Genomic DNA, 21,043 nt, shown 5'->3' with positions numbered 1-21,043 from the left:
AACTTCAAGTCTCTAAAGAAAAAAATTAAAGAAGACCTCAGAAGATGGAAAGATAACCATACTCAAGGATCAGTAGATTAATATAGCAAAAGTAGTCATCTTTCCAAAGGCATTACCAAAAGCAATCTACAGATTCAATGCAATCACTATCAAAATCCCAAACCAATTCTTCACAGAGATAGAAAGAGCAATTCTCAAATTCTTTGGGAATAACATAAAACCCAAGATAGCCAAAACCATTCTCAACAATAAAAGAACTTCTGGGGGAATCACCATCCCTGACCTCAAGCTATACTAAAAGCAATAGTAATAAAAAAAACTCATAGTATTGGTACAGAGACAGACAGGTGGATTAATGGAATACAACTGAAGACCCAGAAATAAACTCACACACCTATGGACACTTGATCTTTGACAAAGAAGTGAAAAACATACAGTGGAAGAAAGAAAAGCATCTTCAATAAATAGTGCTGGTCTAACTGGCAGTCTGCGTGTACAAGAACAAAAATAGATCCATAGTTATCACCTTTTCCAAAGTTCAAGTTCAGGTGGATCAAGGACCTCAACATAAAACCAGATACACTGAATCTAATAGAAGAAAAATTGGGAAAGAACCTCAAATATATTGGCACAGGGGGAACTTTCCTGAAGAGAATACCAATGACTCAGACTCTAAGATCAACAACTGACAAATGGGGGATCTCATGAAACTGAAAAGCTTCTGTAAGGTAAAGTCAATAGGACAAAATGGCAACCTATAGATTAGGAAAAGATCTTTACTAGGAGGGTTAATATTCTTAATATACTAGGAACTCAAGAAGGTATCCACAAAAACCCCAATTTAAAAATGAGATATAGAACTAAACAAAGAATTCTCAACCAAGGAATCCTGAATGACCAAAAAGTACATAAAGAAATGTTCAATATTCTTAATCATCAGGGAAATGAAAATCAAAATGACCCTGAGATTCCACCTTACACCAATCAGAGTGGCTAAGATCAAAAATTCAGGCAACAGTAGATGCTGAAAAGGATATGGAGAAAGAGGAACACTCCTCCACTCCTGGTGGGACTGCAAACTGGTACAACCACTAAGGAAATCAATCTGTTGGTTCCTCAGAAATTTGGAAAAAGTTCTGCCTAAGACCCAGCTATACCACTCCTGGGCATATACCCAAAAGATTCTCCTCCATACCATAAAGACAAGCGCTCCATTGTGTTCACAGCAGCATTATTCATAATATCCAGAAGCTGGAAATGCCCCTCCACTGAAGAATGGATACAAAAGATGTGGTTTATTTACACAATGGAATACTATTCAGGTACTAAAAATGAGAACAACATGAGTTTTGCGGGCAAATGGCTGGAACTAGAAAATATCATCCTGAGCAAGGTATTCCTGATCCAAAAGGACATGCATGATATGTACTCACTGATAAGTGAATATTAGCCAAAAAGTAGAAAATACCCATGACACAACTCACAGACTGTATGAAGTTTTACAAGAAGGAAAGCCCAAGTGAGAATGCTTCAAACCCACTTAGAAGGGGGAAGAAAATAATCATGGGAGGAAGAGGGAGGGAGGAACCTGGATAACAGAGGGCAGAGGGAGAGAAAGGAGGCAGGATCAACTATGGAGTAAGACAAAAGAAAAGCCCAGAAGGCCAAGAGAATGGATGGAAATACGTAGCTGCAGAGGGTGAATGGTAGGGGGAAACCTCTGGAAAGTCCCAGAGATCTAAGATGTGTGAGACTCCCAGAATTCAATGGGGATGATGCCATTATCATCCCCATTTGGATTAGCCAAAATGCCCAACACTAGGGAGATGGAGCCTAAAGAAACCACTTCCAGTAGACAGACAGGACTCCTCCTCCCTTCAATTTTTTGACCCAGAATTATTCCTGTCTAAAAGAAGTGCAGGGACAGAAAAGGAGCACACACTGAAGAAAAGGCCACCCAGTGTCCTGACCAACTTGGGATCCATCCCATGAGGAGGCACTGAACACTGAAACTGTCAATGATGCCATGTTGGTTTTTCAGACAGAAGCCTAGCATGGCTGTTCTCTGAGAGGTTCTCTCACCAGCTGATTGAGATAGATGCAGACAGTTACAGCCAACCATTGTTCTGAGGTAGAGAACCCTTATGGAACAGTTAGGGAAAGAACTGAAGGAGCTGAGCTGATTGCAACCTCAAAGGAAGAACTAAACTGTATCAACTAAACTGCATCAACTAAGAGTGTTAACTAAACTGGACTGCCTCAGACATCCCAGAAACTGAGCCACCAGCCAAAGAGCATACATTGGCAGTAGCCATTGGCAGTAGCCATCTAGCACAAACATAGCAGAGGACTGCCTTGTCTATCCTCAGTGGGAAAGGATGTGTCTAATCCTGCAGAGACTTGATGCCCCAGAGAAGTGAGATGCTGGGACAAATAAGGAAGGTTGAGGGGAGGGGAGGGGGACGCCAAAGGGGCAGAGGGATGGGGTAAAGAACTTTAGGAGTGGGGGCAACATTTGAAATGTAAATAAATAAAATAATTTCATAAAAATAACATATTCAGGAGGAATTCTTATGGAAATTTCCTTAATGTAAACCATGAGGACTGCAGATGATAATACTGCAAATAGATAGATTCACACATGCACGTGCATGTGCGTGCGTGTGTGTGTGTGTGTGTGTGTGTGTGTGGGTGTGTGTGTGTGTGTGTGTGTGTGTGACCTTACTATAACCATACACTTCTTTTGAGGTATTTGCTCTTTGTACTTAAGAACAAGGTTGTCATTAGGTTTTACTTCCCATTCTTGATTAATCCTCAGTCTAGACTTCTGACACAGCAACAATAACTTGAGGAATATTCTGACACGGTGAAGGATAGTGGCCCAAACTCAGGGGAATGCATTTGGTGATTAATTTTGGTAACTGAATGTTTAATAAGTCATGAAACAAACAAGAATAAAACAAGCAAGAACACAGCTTGACCCAAGTGTGAACGCACTCATCTGTCTGCTCTTTGAGATAGGGGTGAACACAGGGTCATCCTTTTCCTCACGGACATTCATAGACAACTTGACAAACCAAGATAGACTCAGTTGCCTCAATGGCACTTATAAAGGCAGACAGATTCATGGAGAAAGAACCAATACACAGTGCACTAGGATCCAATACCCATACACCATAGCCAGGACACTGATAGCACTCAAAATGCCTCCACTGTGTAAAAAGACCACTCTAGGCTCTTATCTGGAATGTAATTGAGTAATGTGATGATTTTTTCCCTTAAGTATTTTTGTCTCTTGTCACTGATTAACATTTAAGTTCCCATAGAAATTTTATTTTGACAATCATATCAAGGAAAATTCATAAGAAAATTAAAATAAAAACTGAAGTACACTTCAAGCTGTGGAGTACAAAATATTGAATCATCTTTTACCACTGTGTAATTCACAAGTTACTGTGCAGGTCTTTTCTAGGACTCTTTTGAAAGCTGAATTTTTTTTAAGTACTTGCGGAATACATCATCCATTTGAACAGTAGTGTTTTTCCTTGCTTATGGGTTATGGTCTACATAAAAGTGCTTTGAAAACTAAGAAATATTCCAATGCTGATTAAAGCCCATAAACCTAAGTCCAAGTGAGGCGTATGAAATTGCTATTTGATTCTAAGAACTGCATTCCTTCAAGGAGAAGTAATGTATGCCACTAAATAGTATGACTGAGAGGTGGAGAGTTAAGGAATAAAGGGTGAACACAGAAGAGGGTATATTTTGAGAGTTCAGAAAAGCGTACAGTTTTGGAAAAATTATAACAAAAATAATAACAAAGCACTGGGATGGAGAGGTGACTCAGCAGGTATGAACCCTAGATACTTCCAGAGGACCCAGGTTCAAGTCCAAGCACCCACATGCCAGCTAACAGCTGTTTGTAATTCCACTTTCAGGATATCTGACACCCTTTGAAATCAACAAGCAGGCATGTGTGGTGCATAGACATACGCATGGAGGCAAAAAAAACACGCAAAAGTAATAAATAAAAATATTAAATAAATGTGCTTATTTATGTAAAAACTAATAATAACAACAAAGCCATTGACAATGTGAGCTGTGGCACAACAGATTGCTTACCCAAAGGTCCTTTGTAAGGTTCAATTTTGGGTGTCGCTTTGCATTTAAAAGTGGAATTACATATGTTTTAATTATGCTATGTCTCTGCTGGATTTAGTACTAATACAAATTCATAAGGCATCCCTTTAAAGGAGTTGAGATTTCAACCTTCAGCTCAACTACTGAGATCACTATGTCTCTTGAAGGAGAACAAAATTAACCTCAAAATCCAAGGCCAACAATTAATTTTATAGGCTGCTCAACACCTCCATGAAAGTTAGTCTGATTATAAATTATACCCGAAAGCCTCCCTCTTGCATATTTTCAGATTAAATTCCATTATAAACATGTCAAAGTTCATAGTTGCTAAAGCTCTACATTTCGGTACAGCCAGTGAACCACAAAACCACTGTTAGCTGTGAATTGCTTTGTGCATTGATTAAAAAGCAGGAACCGTGTGGAAAGCAAAGGTCCTACTCAGTCAGGAGAGGACTGTGGATATCGAGAAGGAAAAAAAACTTACAAAATTAGATAAACATCACAACATTAAGTTATCTTTCCATTTTGTGGTCTACTAAGTTGGAAAGACCAGATCTTGATTATTATAATTATTACAAATTTCAACTAGTAGTGTCACCTTTTGTGGAATGACGGGGTGAATGTCTATACTTTCTCCTTTCTAGTTGAGAAAGTAGAAAACTAAGACATACTTTCCCCAATTCTCTTGCAACTAGTACACTATAGCCAAGTTATGCTCAATCCCGTTCACCACGCTCAGGCAACATGTAGAAGATAGAACTGAGGCACAGAACTATCTACCTGTGACCCTTGGAGGTGGCAGCTGCTGCTGCTGCTGCTGCTGCAAGTGTGGCTACGCCTGAGGCTGAGGCTGAGGCTGTGGCTGCTGTCATAAAAGTCTTAGGCTTTTCTACAAAATGTTTATATTATCCATTTTCCAGCTTCCTGATCACCCAGGAGCAATCACAGCAGCAGCAGATTTCTAATTTAACTTCCCTAGGAAAGTCCTGCTTGCCCATCCTCCGTATTCCTCAGACAGCTCAGGAAGCAACCAAAGCAGTTCTTCATCTGGCATAGCTCTAATAGGAGTCCAGCTGTAATACTTGTTCATATGTCTGGACCCTTCCAGAACATTTCTAAGCTAAGCCCTAATTGCTTAGAACTCCTGTTCTAATGGAGTTACTGACACCTTACCATTTTGGTGCTGTGTATTGTTTACAAAGCAGTCTGTGTGTGAAATAGTAAAAGAGGGGCCTTGAATTGCAAGGACTCGCTATCATATTCTGGTCACCAATGCTGGTCTCACTATCTGCTGGTTGTGAAGATGGTGAACTCACTCTGGACTCAATTTCCTTATTTCTAGATAAAGGATTAATAATCACTCCTGGAGACAGGTTAGATAAGAGTTTTTAAAGGCACAGACAATACACACTCCCAGGGTCAAGCTAGACTTAGTCTAAAAATGTTAGTTTGCTTCTCTTTCCCATATCAGGTGATTTATATCTAAGTCATTTCATAAATGTTAGACACTGAGGAAACTATATCTTCCCCTTTTCTGTTTCCATAGGTGTCTTAGATCTGTTAGAGTCTGTTATAAAACAAATCTTAGTTCTTTTGTGAATACATGAATCTGAATACTTAAACGGACTCATATTAGGTTACCATTATAGGAATTTGATTAACTTATAATGAAGTGTATCACAGAAAAAAATCATCAGTTTATATGCACTGAATCCTATCTCATACACACAATATCAAGGAAATGTAAAGAGAAAACTATTGTAAAAATTGAATGTATATAAATCCAGATATTAATCAGTATACAAAGTGAAACTGCTTACCCACTAGACTGAACAGGGACACTTATCGTTTTCTTTTTTCCAGCACTTTGCAACAATCTTTGAGGTAGGTACTAAGTAACAAGAAACACAGTTGAGGTTCAGCCACTAGTGACGACTTGATAGTGGGTGACTTGCTAACCTCTGTGAAGTTTGGTCTTAACATGTATAGCAGAGGATAATAAGAATGTCCTGTAGAGCTGCTGTAAGAATCAGATAGGCAATTTCTGTACTGTCATTCTCTTGATAGTCTGTACTCTGTAGTCTTTGGTTGCCAGTCCTAACAGATGACATTATATTTCGAAAAACAGTTTTCTAAGTGCTGTTCTTTTCCTGAATCTCACTGCAATCAAATCCTTTCAACTTGTGCTGGAAAAATACCAGGGCATGGCTTCTGTACTTTTTCTGGTCCCTCTCCCTTCCTATATGGCTTTAAACTCAATCATGTGATTATCTCCATCAAGATGTCCAGCTGCGCTTAGATCTTCCACCAGACAGAGCAAGATGGGCATCTGTCATTACTCATTTCTCTTGATTTTAGGGACTATGAATTCCCATAGGAATGCAGCTGAGAAGTCCGCAAGAAACAGACTATATGAGCCATTTGCCCTGATGACCAACCTTGCTCCTGGTAGGCATTTCTATCATTAAATGTCCAAGTTCAAAATCAGTTTACCAGTGCCACCTCTGAACAGAATTGCACCCACCTTTTAAATATTAAAAGGTGAGAAAAAAACTGCATGTGATGTCCCGTGCCTTTAATCCCAGGACTCCAAAAAACAGGCAGACAGATCTCTGTGAGTTTGAGGCCAGCTGATCTACATAGCAAACTCCAGGCCAGCCAGGGCTGCTTAGTGAGACTATGCCTCAAGAAGAGAAAGGTAGGAGCGATGAGAGTCAGGGATGCTCCAAGTTACAGTGGTGTGTGCCCACATGCAGAGGATTTGGGTACAGTGCCAGGCAGTAAAGGATTAAAAACAGAGTAGTGCAATATTTCACTCGGGCACAAAAACTCAAGCTCTACCTTGATGTCCCTTCTCATCAAAAAAATATATCTTCACCTCTCTTTAATTGACATAAAAGTCAAAGCAAATGGCCAAGCCACATTCTTTTTATTCTGCTTTATATCATAGCTAAGAATTTTTTAGAACATTTTCCTTGCAGCTGTTATTCTTATAAAACACTAGGTCTCTCTTCTAGCTTTGTTGTGTGTTCCAGTATTTGTCTAGATGCCATTTACCGAAGGTAAAATAGAATCGTTGCCCCAAGGTATTGTTTTCCACACTTATTCTGGAAGGCCAGCTTTCCCCTACCACCTTGAATCCAGGCTATATTTACTGATGCTTACAAGCTTATCTTCACTAGGGAAAACATTATAGAGTAAAAGTTCTATGGGGTTGATATGAAGTGGTGTAGGAAATATTACATGATTTAAAATGAAAAAGAAAACTGTTTCCCATCCAGATGTTAGAGTAGTTGACATTTCACAACTAGAGACTGATTCTTCTGGTTGACTTCCTTTCCAAATGTTTCTAGAGTCGGTAACATCATACTCATTTACACTGAAGAGTCAGAGGTGTTCCAGCAAGGGCTTCATTTCTGTGAGCACTTTAGGTAAGATTTTTCTTCATTAGCTTTAGTAACAGCATCAGTCCCTTATTGGTTGGCTAACATGTAGTAAGTAAAGTCCTGTTTACTTCATGGCTCTATTTCTTATTCTATATAACACCCCTGAAGGCAGGTGTTATTACAACCATAATTTACAGACAAGAAGTTTAGGAAGAAGCTGAAGAAGGAGTGGCTCTGAGCAGAGATCAGCACAGGTCAGATCTCAAGCTCATTTCTTCTCGGCGGTGTGTCCTTGGAAAACTGACAGTCCCTAACCTGCAAAGCAGAGCCAACTGCATTGTCCAATAGAGCTTTGCAGGAGTAAATAAGTACCTGACAGTGGGTCTGAAATACAAAGACCATAGAAAAATGGAAAAGGAATTTACTGACTATGATTGCTGAATCAGAGGCCAAGTGACCAGTACATAAGATCTCCACAGCCTGAGCTATCTTCACTACAGTGGAATGATTTTACAAAAACAAAAAAATGCATGTCTCTATACCCCATGTCCTTCCAAAACAAAATTGAATAAATGCATATAAACCAGGAAGTTAATAGTCACTGTAAAGATAACAATGAAAACTGAAAAATGAACTGATCCTTTAGAATAACTCATTTTTTCTAGACTGCATCAAGGTCAAAGAGGAATTTGGCAATAGAAGCCTCATTTCTCTTGCCTGGTTTCCTGTGGCATAATCTGACACTCAGTCTGTGTCACTAGTTCCTGTCTATGCGGGGCTCCATGAGTCAGTGCCTAGACCCAGGCTGAGTCACAGTGGATAGGTGATGACGCAGCCTAAGACACAAGAGATAGCAATTAAAAATGGCCTTTGATGGTAAATGCAGTATCATGAAAGCCTGGCTCTATACCTCAAATTAGCAAGGAAGAAACTGTCTGGTTCAAGAGAGAAAAATGTGTGTAAAATGTCCCTCTTGATGTAGGGGGAAAATAACAATGAAGGAGTACGTTCTTACTCATTCAGAGATTGGTACTGAACATGAAATCCACCCCTTGCTTTTCAGATGCCCAGCTTGGTACAACAGAGAACAGTTTATTTCAAATGCAATCCTTTAAGTGCTTATGGACTCACTTTCTCTTTTATTGTTATAGTTATTTTTTTCTTATTTAGCAATTTATATCACCCTCAAGGCCTATTCTTTTGTATCTGATATTCCGTAAGAACTATCAAAATAGTCAAAAAAAAACATTTTAAGAAAATGTTTGCATCCTCCTACTCTCTCCTATTACCTCCTACAGGAACACCAGGACTGGTCTATCTTTTCATTTTAGTGAGGGGCTATTTTAACAAGATAACATTCTTGGAGACACTAAGGTGATATTATAATATTCCTCAGCCCTGAACAGGTCTAACAGTTCAGCTTCCAAAAACAAGAAAAGGAAGTAGAAATCATCAACTAGCTTTTTCTTTTACTGAACATTCTGTTTCTGGAAGATGCAAACTTTTCCTTTGGTGGAAATGCCAGTTGGTTCTGACAAACACTTGTGAAACTTCCGTCTTCTTGAAAATAGCAAATATCTAAAAATTCACAACATTTTTCACAGATTATAAGAAATTAGCTGGAATAGGTGTGCTCTCAAAGGCCAAACTTCCTGGACTCCCAGGAATGCTTTCCCAATAGGCTCTCGGGAACATTTATAGGAACCCTGCCAACTCCTCACATACCAACTCAGTCACAGCTTCTGTCCTCCAAGCTTCCTCTCTCTGAAAAGTTCAGCCATCTGAACCTTGTCTTGCAGCCATCTTCAGTTGTTTCTTACTCATATCACTTACCCCCAGTTCATGCAGGAAGGTGACAGCTCCCGGTGTCCATAGCTCTTATCTATGTCTCTATCTACGTCATAGATGCGTGTGTGTGTGTGTGTGTGTGTGTGTGTGTGTGTGTGTGTGTGTGTGTGTGTAGTGGCTCTTCAACATGGCTCACCTGACCTACGTTGTGAAGGAACTGAGGTTCAATGGACTCCCTACTGCCTCTGCATCATTCATGTGATCCCAGCAATGTCTGTCTAAAACAGACATCTCTATGTGCCTACAGAATGGTATCTACATATCCTGATAGCCTACTTCTTCCCTTGTTTCCTCTCATAGTGTCCTTCTCAGCATCAAATGCTCCTGCCACACAGGAAACAACTCTGTTGTCAAACATACTTCATGAACCCTAATCTCTCAGCCTTAGATCATGGTGTCCCATTGTTCTGAAATAATTAACCCATGGGTTTCCTGACCAAAGCACTCCTTCTATCCATGCCTCTCTAACTTTCCCAAATTATTATTACTCCTTCTTTGCTTACAACCCAAGATAAGCATTGTATGAGCATTTTTACAAAGAAAATTAGTGAATGTTTTCCCTTTTTTAAGGTCTTCTAATAACCTTGTAATACTGAGCTATACACTCTCAATGTGGAGTACAAGGCTCTTATATCTTGACCCCCCCCCCTATAGAGACAGATGAATGCTGGCCTCCCTGTTTTTACACAGGCTTACTTTGACTCTTTAAAGCCCCCCAGTGCATGCCTAACTCCTGGTCCTTGCCCCAGATACTCCTCTCTTTGGAGTACATGCCACATACATCTGAACACACCTGACCACTTAAATCTTCAGAAGCACCCTCCATCAAAAACAGTCTCTACCAACTTCCCACACAAACTGCCCTCTGCCAACTTCCCTTTAAGAGCACACCTATTCCAATTTCCCTCTGCCCTTTCTTTAGAAGACTCTCCATGACTAAATTTCTTGATGTGTGTACTGATTGTCTGATTCTATACAGCAGCATATAAACCCCTGAGGGTAGTTGTTTATTGTTTTATTATTCAGAGCCCAGACCCTTCGACTTATGCTTATTAAAGGAACAACATTAAAACATTGTATTTATTGCATTATCTTGAATTTCAGTTATGTAATATATATATATATATATATATATATATAATGTCTTCATATGTTCACCCTTCTTCCTATACTGCAATCATCTAAAACCAGAAATACATTGATTATATTGATATTTTCCAATAGTAACTGTAATATCAGGTTGGTCTTAGTAAAACTTTCAAATTAGAATTGATATAACTACCATAGACTTCACATTATTTATCTCCCCAAGTTAATGAGCAGTGGATCTAAGAAAAGCTGTCTCAAAACTCCAGTCTGCCATTTATAAGCTGTGTGACTTATTAACTTCTCAAAGATATATAATAAAAATATCTCTTCTTAATTCCAAGGTAGAAGTGAAGAGTAAATGAAGTTACTTATGTCTTTTTTCCTTTTCCAACCACAACTACTCAAAGGCAAAGAAAATAATTGCTGCTTCATATAGTTCATAATTGATATAATTTATTAAGTGCTTACTATATGGTAGTTGTTGTAATAGCCACTCTTTAAATATTCTATCTTATTTAAATTAATCTATAAGATAACCAGGTAAGTCTATGAATTGTTACATTAAGTACTTTTCTATTGCTGTGATAAGACATCATGATCGAGCAATTTATCAAACAAAGGAAAAGTTGATTTGGTGCTTACAGTTCCGAAGAGTTGAGAGCTCTTCACCCTCACAGTAAGAAAGCCTGCCAGTGATCGGGCATAGCTACTGGAGCTGGAAGCTTAGAGCTGAGAGCTCACATCTTAAACTACAAACAGGAAAAGAGAACAATCTGGGAACAGTGCATGGCTTTTGAAACTTCAAAGCTGACCAGTGACAAGCTTCCTCCAACAAGGCCACCCCTCCTAAGCCTCCACAAACAGCCAACAACTCCAAGAATTCTAGTGCCCAAGAAGATGGAGGGTTGTCTATCATTGAATCCACCACAATAGGTAACCCTACTGTATACATATTACAAAAATCATAAGGAGTAATAACTTTTTAAAAGTCCAGTCACCTTCTGATGAGGCAAGTGTCTGTAAAAGGAAGTCTGTTATGATATTTCTTGATCAATTGCTCTAATTATCTATTTCTTTCTTGAGAATATGATGTCTCCTGAAAGGCCAAGGAATCCCTGGAGGACTTTAGATTGTGTTCTTCCCATTCATAAATCTAAGAGAACCAAGATGCAAGCCCATGGTCTGACTTGAGTCAGATTATCTTGGGAATTGATGAGAGTGGTAGTAGAAACAGAGAAGAAGGAGTTTCTTTTCCAGTGTTGGTTCATATGCAACCTTGTCCGGCAGTATACTACTTCTGAGAACTGCCTTTCTATTCCAAGTCTGGTTCTCCAGTCCTCAGTTCAAAACAGTAGGTACCTGGAGAGCCTCCCAGTCCGTTGTCTCTGTCATTAAACCAGTCTGTTTCTGTGACTAGCCTAAGCACAACCCCAAAAATACAATATACAAAAAGAAAAAGAATTTGACTGAATAATAAATTCTCAAAAAGTTAATAAACAGTACACTCATGATTATATGATCCCTATTCACAAAGAAGAATGTAAAATTGTACATAGGTTAAGAGTCACATTAAAATACATCGCAATGGAGAAATACCACAAAACTGTGTACCATCATATCATCATTAGTTAAATGAATAGGCCAAGCTGTAAATGTTGGGGGTGTGTAGAGGAGAAGCAGCACAAGATAGAACGATCTGAAAGCCCTTACATCCATCAATATATGCCTGAGTAAGTCCCTGATATCATTACCTAAGTCAAACCTGAACAAAGTGATGAATGCAGTTCTCTCTTTCCAATACACAAGAGTGAGGCTTTATAATGGCTCTGCACCTAGACTGTGAGGTACTCTACTACTGGACTCTGAACATCAACACTAACATGTTACAGAATGACAGATCTCCCCCACAGTAGTGCTGAGTAACTTGTATCAGCCAAATGACCAGTCAAATCACTATGAGCACATTGGACAGTTAAATTGAAACACTGGAAGAGCACCGTGTAAGTGGAAAAGAGCCATCAGTGAAGAATTATGAAAAAAAATAAGGTCAAACCAAAAGACTGCTCAAAGTTTGCAGAAACATTACAAAGGACTACCTTGCCCCAGACAGCAGCAAGAAAGCCTTGAAGAAAGCTAATTAGCTAGGTCTTAAAATATAGATGAGTTTACAAAGGAAGAGATAAAAGAGGTACATTTTAGGAAGATTGGTCAATAGAAGTAAATAATGAAAGACAAGAGCATAAGCAAAACCAACACAGTGTAAGTTCTGATGTTTGAGACAGGCAAGAGTAACAAGGACGAGATACAGAGGGGGGCAGGAATGGGCTGTAGAAGGTATGACTTGAAAAGATTCTACAAATAATGAGATATAAAATCCTTCTTGACCAGATCAAAGCCATGTTTGTCTTTGTAGTCTATGGGGACATCTATATCTCTCAAATACGTAAGCTGAAAATCAAAATAGATTACAATGTGAAAGATATCAAACAGGTTAAGAAAAGACTGAGGTGGACTCACAGAGGTTTATCTGCCTATAAACTCAAAATGCTATGACTCATACCCTGGAAAATTAATCTAAAATTCAAAATGTGTAGAAACCTGTAATGTATCTACTAGACTGAAAGCATCAGTAGTTCCACGCACATGTGCATCTGGTAACTACTATAACCAGTACAAGGTTAATGATCCCATAAAGTAATAAGTTGATTTCATGCTTATCGTTCATTTTATAAGGTAGGTGTTTCCATTTCTTTCTTCTTATACAAAGATATTATATAGTTAATGACATTTTAGTAGGGAAATATATGTCATCAAATTATTTTTCTTGAACATTTACTAAGAGTAAATGACTCAGGGCTGTAGAGATGACTCAGTGATTAAAAGCATGTACTGAGAAGAATCTTGGTTCCCAGTACCCGTAGAGATGGTTCATGGCCACCTTAACTCCAGCTCCAAGAGACCCAACATCTCTGGCCCCCATCAGCACCTGCACTGATGTACACGTACCCACACACAGACACATACACATCATTAAAAAATAAAATAAATATTTAAAAATAAATGGCTCAAATTCTAGAATATAAAAATTTAAAATATACTCATAAAACTTGGTTTGTAAAAATGAGAATTACTTCCCCAAAAAGGATGCAAATGTTCTATATCAAAGATGTTTGGAGCCAAGTCAGATATAAGTTTAAATAAAAACAGCCTTCTACAACGTAGGGAGATCGATACATTGAGCTTCAACAAATTAGACTATAATTTCTCCTGTAAAATGTGATGTTTCCTAGAAGAAGAAAGAAAAAGCATCTTTAATGCCTGGCTTCCTTTGCTACAGTGACACCTACTGTTATTGACAATTCTCTGTTTCTAAGAAAGAAAACTGAAAATAATTATTTTAAACTCTAATAAAAGGGTTATTACTGTACTTTCATTTTAGTAGTTTACATGAATTATACTGTTAATAACAATTAAGTATACAGTTTATGCACAGATGAAATATCAAGTGGAAATAGAATTGCCCTTAAAGAATTGGCTTTAGTTGGTCTTCTTATGGGATTCCTTAGAATGGGAACAGGAGCTATCTCTGACTCTTTTGCCTGCTTTTGGATTTTTTTTCTCATACTGGGTTGCTCCAACAAGAATTAATATGAGGGAAGACGCCTAGTCTTACAACGACTTGATATGCCATGTTTGGTTGAGATCCATGTGAGGTCTGCCCTTTTATGAAGAGAGCCAGAGTCAGAGTAAATGGGGTGGGGGAAACAAAATGAAAGAAGGGAGGGGAAAGTGAAGTCAGGATGTAATTTATGAGAAAAGAATAAATTTTAAATTTATTTTAAAAAGCTGACTTAATCAAATGATCAGTTCCAGGTCGCTATAAATTCTCTCTCTCTCTCTCTCTCTCTCTCTCTCTCTCTCTCTCTCTCTCTCTCTCTCTCTCGCACACACAGATTATAGATAGATAGATAGATAGATAGATAGATAGATAGATAGATAGATAGATAGATAGAGATATAGGTATATAATCATAAAATAGTGAAGTTTTTAAAATAGAAGTCAAACAAGGGCACTTCAGGCTCTACAGCACATTTCTGCATGATTCTGCAGAAAAATCTACAAGTCTACAATGTAATTAGGTGAACACATAGACACTGCTGATAACATGCCTGTTCTGAATTAACCTTCAATCTGGATGTCAGCCTGAATGTAGATCTGAAGGACTGCAAGAAACGGGGGGCCTTCGTATATTCAAACCCTCCCCTATATAGTCAATGGCACTGGGCAAAAAAGAGGAACCTCTCCTAACATAGGGAGAGGAAATGAAAGGGAAAAGTCACCAACACCATAAAATTCCAGAGTCAAGGCCAGCCATCTCACCAGAGGAGCAGGACTAAACAGTTGAGTAACACTGTTTTCTCACCCCATATATGCTTCTGGGTAAAGATGCCATATCTTTTTCAGAATATTAAGAATATTTTTCAGAATATGAACCTGGTTGTCTGGGTAAAGTGCAGCTTTAACCTTCAGTGCTTGTCTCTGTTTATTGGCTTTTGTGACAGATAATATGGACCAAACTAGAAAATATTCAGACTAACCTTGAATGGGACAGTATTAAAGACAGCACTGCACTTACTTATTTGTTTACTCTGACAAACATGCAGGTCCAGTGAGACACTGAGCTAATGTCACGGGCTTAAGAAACCTGTGTTTAAATACACCTCAGTCATACAAATATCCCCTCTGCTCCCAAAGTTCTCTAGAAGCCAAAGTATCAGTAAATAGAAAACATTCTTCACTATATTGTGATTTCACTGGAATAAATACAATAATCTATAACTAAATTGCATTAGATTAATAAACTAACATAGGCAGGAAATAAAAAAATAAAGCATATAGAAACCATAAAAGAAAAGCAACCTATGTTGAGCTGAAAATATCTTCACCTGAAGGTAAATGGTGAACCACAAGATTTACCAACGTAAGTGCGGATGAAAGTGAGTCTGTCTGCCACAGAAGGTAAAGAGTCAAGGAATCTTCAGGAAAAACAGAAATAAGCAATCTCATTATTCATTTAGAACTTATTTTTGTAGACAAATGCAATGACTTTGCCTGTTAGGGAATAAAAAGTACAACCAGGAAATAAAAGGATGAAGAGGAGTTGACTAGTTGCAGAAAACAAGGATCACCGAAAGGTGATGTCAAAGCAATTTACCTAAGCAAGAACAGCAAGAGGCTTGTACTGGCATCCTCCATGTTTATACGGGGCGGACTCACACTCACATGTACAGGCACACTCATTCATGAGCACGTCTGGCTGGACTCCGCCTCATTGTGTCTCGCAGTTGCAGACAAGAACATCTCTAGCATGACTCTGCAAGATCAGAAGTCACAGAATTCAATTCTATGTTATCTTGTTCAGAGGCATCTATACTCTGCCTCACAGTCATTTAAAAGGACCACAACTTTTTAAAAATGTTTATGCTTCAAGTTGGAATGGGCTACATCATTTATTATTTTTTAAAATATTTTGACAATTTCTTACCTGTAAATAATGCATCATATCCACCCCTAAAAACTTCCTCCCAATCTTCCAACCTTCTTCCCAAATTCGTCGTCTCTCATTTTCATGCCTCTTCCTTTTTCTTGTTTTCTTTTTCATAACTGAGAGTCCAGTTAGTGAGACTGGACTAACCATCCAAATGACGGATAGCCTGCCAACTGTCATACCTCCAAAAAAGAAAGAGTGAGAGGAAGGGAAGGCGGGAGGGAGAGAGAAGGGGGAGAAGAGAGAAAGAGAGAAAGAAGGAAAGAGAGGAAGAAAGGAAGAAAGGAAGGAAGGAAGGAAGGAAGGAAGGAAGGAAGGAAGGAAGGAAGGAAGGAGATTTCCTCTTCCCCAGCTGCCATCCACTGCTGGCAATAGTTCTTCAATTAACGGTGAAGCTTCTAGGCTTTCCCTGTAGAGCTCAATTTCACTTAATTTTAGTTCCTGCATGAACATAATCTCCCTTACCTTCCTAGTACTTGCCTATTCACCTTCTTTGTAAAGCTTAAAACTCACTGAAAAATAAACTTTTTCTTTTTTAGTACTCTATTAAAATAGCCTATAATTTAAGCTCGCTGTGATAGACATATTTTCTTTCTGCTTATTGTTACATCTGCACATTTGAGTGAACGGTTGTATTTTCACACTTACTACTGTCCAGAAATTCACAGAAGTAGATTGAAAGCCTGACTCCACGATGTATGTTAATAGTAGAGTTGCACTTTTCTTCTACCCATACTTTAGAAAATACTCTAAGCCTAATTTCAGTCTTATTGGCTTAGGAGCCTGACCCCACCTTTCAGCTCCAGCAATGGTACCTAAAACAGGATGGGTTACTCAGAGAATTCAAGCACCCTGACCACACCCGTTGGTGCATGATATAAGGGGGTTCACCACAACTGTCACAGGGGTGAAAGCTTTGTGATCACAGTGCACAGTTAAACAGAGGAAAAAGCAAACAGAAATTTGTTAATATGTATACCACACACATGAGAAAGAAGCACCAGGCAAAGGGTAATTCTCAGACGGGAATGAAATCCCAGCTTGAACAGCATCTTTAATAAATAACAGTGAATTTTAGAAGAGTAACAGGCTGCTGGAAAAGGACTATAAGCCTCTAGAAGTGGCAATTTGATCTGTGGAGTGACAGGGTGGAGAGGGTGAGAGGTTCTCATGTATCACATGCTAGCTTTGTACTCTCTATGGTGAACTCCTGACCCTCATGTCTCCATTTCCTGAATGCTGGATTGCAGGCATGTACCACCAAACACTGTGTCTGTGCTGCTGGAACCTGAGTCCAGGGCTTCATACATGCTAACAAGCACTCTACCAACTAGCTGAGCTACATTTCCAACCTTTAACGTGTTATTGTGGGGTGGAGCAAATAAGTGGGAGGGGCAGCTTGATTGGTGAAGATTCTCAATGCCATGTCCTCCATCACTATATCCAGATGATAAGAATCTAAAGTTGTCTTTAGAGGTCAGTATTTCTTGGAGGTGGGAGAGGTTATCCTTTAACTTTGTAAATATATACTATATTTTATAGACAAATACAGGAAGCAGAGAGGTGTCCTTTATATCTTTTCCTTTAATTATCAACAATCCGTCAAATTTGGGAGTAGCATAAAAGCCAAGTTATGTCCATTCAGACTCATTACCAGAACATTGTCTGGAGCTATCAATCAATCCATTCTGTGGGAACTGTATAAGGAGACTATAACTTCAAAGGATACAGACACCATTTTGCTACTGCATCAGAAGTGACTGCCAGAAAAATAATCCAACAAGAAAGGAAAGCTGAGAGGGAAAAAGATACACCTGGTGACCATTTAATCCCCTGTTCCTAAGAGTATCAAACACTTACCCTTTTAACTCTCCAGTAATAAAACACAGTCAAACTCTTATTTAAGCTAGCTAGGTTAGACTTCTCTGCCTTGCAGTGCAGACTGAGTCATTAGTCATGAATATGGGTGGCACCATGGGAGTCTTCATCCATGTATCTGCAAAGCAGTCCCAATGGCTTCCTGTATGGAAGGAACCAATTACTGCAAAAGTTAGAAAAACCAATGACTAACAACAGAATGTTTCATATATACTAGGTGATGACCGCAGCGACTCGTGCTCTTGCCTACAAAAGGTAAATTAACCAGACGGAAAGAACAGCAGAGTTCATTCCGCTTGTAGGACATATCACTGACAGACATATTATACAGTGGAGAAACATTCCAATGTCAGGTCTGCCCACAAGAGGGCAATCATCACATGAGAAATCTGTCAGTACTGCACCAGAAGGGAGAAGTCATAGAGATGTGGACTGTAAAGTGCATGGTGTCAACAGAATTCATCAGACGAAACAGAACTCTGAGCAGGGGGGAAGTAAAGAGACGGGGTCAGGTTGAAATAAGAAGAGCATGAGATACGGGTGCACTTTAGAACTACTGCACTTGCACCATAGTCCATCCATACTACTGTGACAACTGATGATCATATACTAGTGTGACCAACTGGGTAGACTCTAAACATCAGAAATTTATTTTCTATGGATCCTGAAAAGTCCAAATTCAAAGTGAATTCCTTTTCTAATGAAGGTGTGCTTCCTGGTTCCACAGCATGGTAAAAGAACAAACATGCTCCTTTGATCCTCTTGTAGAGTCACTAATCCCATTCAGGAAAACTGCACCGTCATGACTATTCCACTCCTAAATGCCAGTATTTCTCACCCACACAGTCGCACTGGGGGTTAGGATTTCTACATAAGGATCTGGGGGAGGAGACAACTATTCTGATTACATCAAGCCTTAAACACAGACCCTCTCACAGAGGCTCTAGCCTGACCTGCTGGACAGCAGCACATCCCTGACATATCAGAAACTCTACCTAATATATTACACCCAGAACTAATTTACCCGACTAATAAATCAAAGTACAGTCACACACCCTCTTGGAATATCTAGTCCTACTTCTAAACTTAAGAAAAAATAAAGCTTCAGACAGTTACACGCAGTAAAACTCACTCTGTAGATGACTTGAAAAGAACGAGCCCAGAAAATGGCTCACAGGTGAGCACAGTATGCAGTCCTTCATATTGTTCAACATATAAAAGGGTCATGGTATTGGTCATCTTTTTAATCACCCAAACACTGATGAGCTTTACACGCAAAGTAATTATTTGAGGACCTGTCAGTGGAAAGATGGATATGTTTTCATATCATGTGTACAAAGCTAACTGAAGTAAACACAAGTGTGTGTGAACATGCTAATCTGTGAGCAAGTGTAATGGATATTTCCAGGGGACAAAATAACACGCCAGCGCGACAAAAATATAAAACAGAAGATATTGGAGACAAAGAACTGGAGTTTTCCGGTGACCAGATGGAACTCCCTGCCTCACTGGGTTTCTGTAATCTACCCTAGAAATCTCCCAGCCTCCAGGGTGCCACTCTAGCTCCATCCAAGAAAAGCATAGTTATCTTTCAATCATGTGCTAATCGAAAGCCCACCATGGCATTCTCCTCTGTGAAATAATCCATTTTTAATTTCTTGGCTACTTCCATTATTATCTCAATAGCCAAAACACATCCTTAAAACTTACCTCTGTAATCCTAAGCCAAAGCCTGGAGCTAGGCAGGTGAACCATGAGGAAATATAAAATGACATTCATGTTCCTAGACATGTTCAGCATCCCGTCCCAATGCCTATGCTTTGGTGAACTTTACCATTATTCTAACACTTGCTTGTGAACCCAGCTCACATCGCTTCCAAAGAAAGTAAATTGGTTGTTCTAAAATGTATTAACATTAAAATTTCTGGTAATTTAGAAAATACCATCAGGTTGGAAATTTCAAATACATGGGCTTTATGTTCCTTAGAGTGGGAGCTAATGCACGGATGAATAAGAAACATTTTTGTGCTTTCAACATCTTCTCATATATTTAGTGAAAGTTAATTTCTGCACTACATGCTTAGCTGGAGAGAGCAAAGCTATTCTACTGCTACGATGTTGAAGAGCTCACCCTGTGCCAGCGGCGTCCTGTCTGGTAATATTTTTAGTGTTTTCCTCTCCCTATGGTTACCTCATTGACTCGACTAATGGACCAAAATGTTTTCAAAATATGGAATGTTATTAAGCAGGGTTCTGCAGAAAGTTGATTTATATGAAGGAAGAGCATAAGCATTCACAACTCACTACAAAAATCGAAGGTGCTGTTTCTGTAATATTGCTTATACCTAGAATTCTATTCAATGGCAAAAGGCAATAGAAAACCTAGAGGTGGATGTGAGCTGAGAGTGTGCTTGCAGAGCTGCTGATAAAGACCCATGAATGCACGGGGGCACAGGCCTTGGAGCTGCTGAACCTGAACTTGACTTCATCGCTAGCAGCTGTGCCTTGAGCCTTGTTACTCTAAAGTATCTTCATTAAATCAAAAAGGAGAATGAGGACTATGATATCAGCAGCCAGTTAAATTAGATGGTAGGTGTTAAATGGTACATGCTTTAAGCTCGTACTATTGTCATGTTACCTGAGATTATGAAGAAACATTAGGTTGGAGACGTGAATCTTCATAGAGCGTCCGACATAAAGTTGAAATGATAAGGGTTACCCCTCCTTCATCCCATCAGCACACTAAAGACACATGATTCTTGTGACGGTCAATAAACACAGAAGAATGTTAAGAGATGAAAGTGTCCTGACGCTGGGATCTAAACCAAAAAAGTAAATAAATAACATGGTCAGCTTGTAGAAGTTCGTTTGTTTTTCTTCTTCAGCCCAAAAATGAAGAACACAGTGGTGAGTTCAAAACTAACTCAACTATGCAGAAAAGGAAAGGGAAGAGCTGTAAAGGCTGGTGGGGAAGGAGGACGCCAAGGAAATGAGGCCTTCCAGTTGTAACAAGACAGATGCACACTGGAACTCACATTAAGACTGTGGCGGTGTGCATAATGCCTTCCCAGTACAGAAGCCTTCACACGTTCAAACCAGCTGGGATCCCAGCACCAAGATGGGAGGAAAGTGGACACAAGCCCTCATCCCTAAT

At 39.1% G+C, this 21,043-nt stretch overlaps 1 long non-coding RNA gene across 1 annotated transcript in view; it reads right to left on the bottom strand.

Annotated features, from left to right (window-relative positions):
* The window catches only part of LOC148005692 (uncharacterized), a 43,779-nt gene extending 27,975 nt beyond the window's left edge, over positions 1 to 15,804 (bottom strand). Inside the window, exon 1 of the long non-coding RNA XR_015620160.1 lies at positions 15,679 to 15,804. This is a non-coding gene — a long non-coding RNA (uncharacterized LOC148005692). The remainder of the gene's footprint in view (positions 1 to 15,678) is intronic.
* Positions 15,805 to 21,043: the final 5,239 nt, after the last annotated feature.

Source organism: Rattus norvegicus, chromosome 5, assembly GCF_021556685.1.
Source record: "Rattus norvegicus strain SHRSP/BbbUtx chromosome 5, alternate assembly SHRSP_T2T, whole genome shotgun sequence".
NCBI lineage: Eukaryota > Metazoa > Chordata > Mammalia > Rodentia > Muridae > Rattus > Rattus norvegicus.
This window is presented reverse-complemented; position numbering and strand designations above follow the sequence as displayed.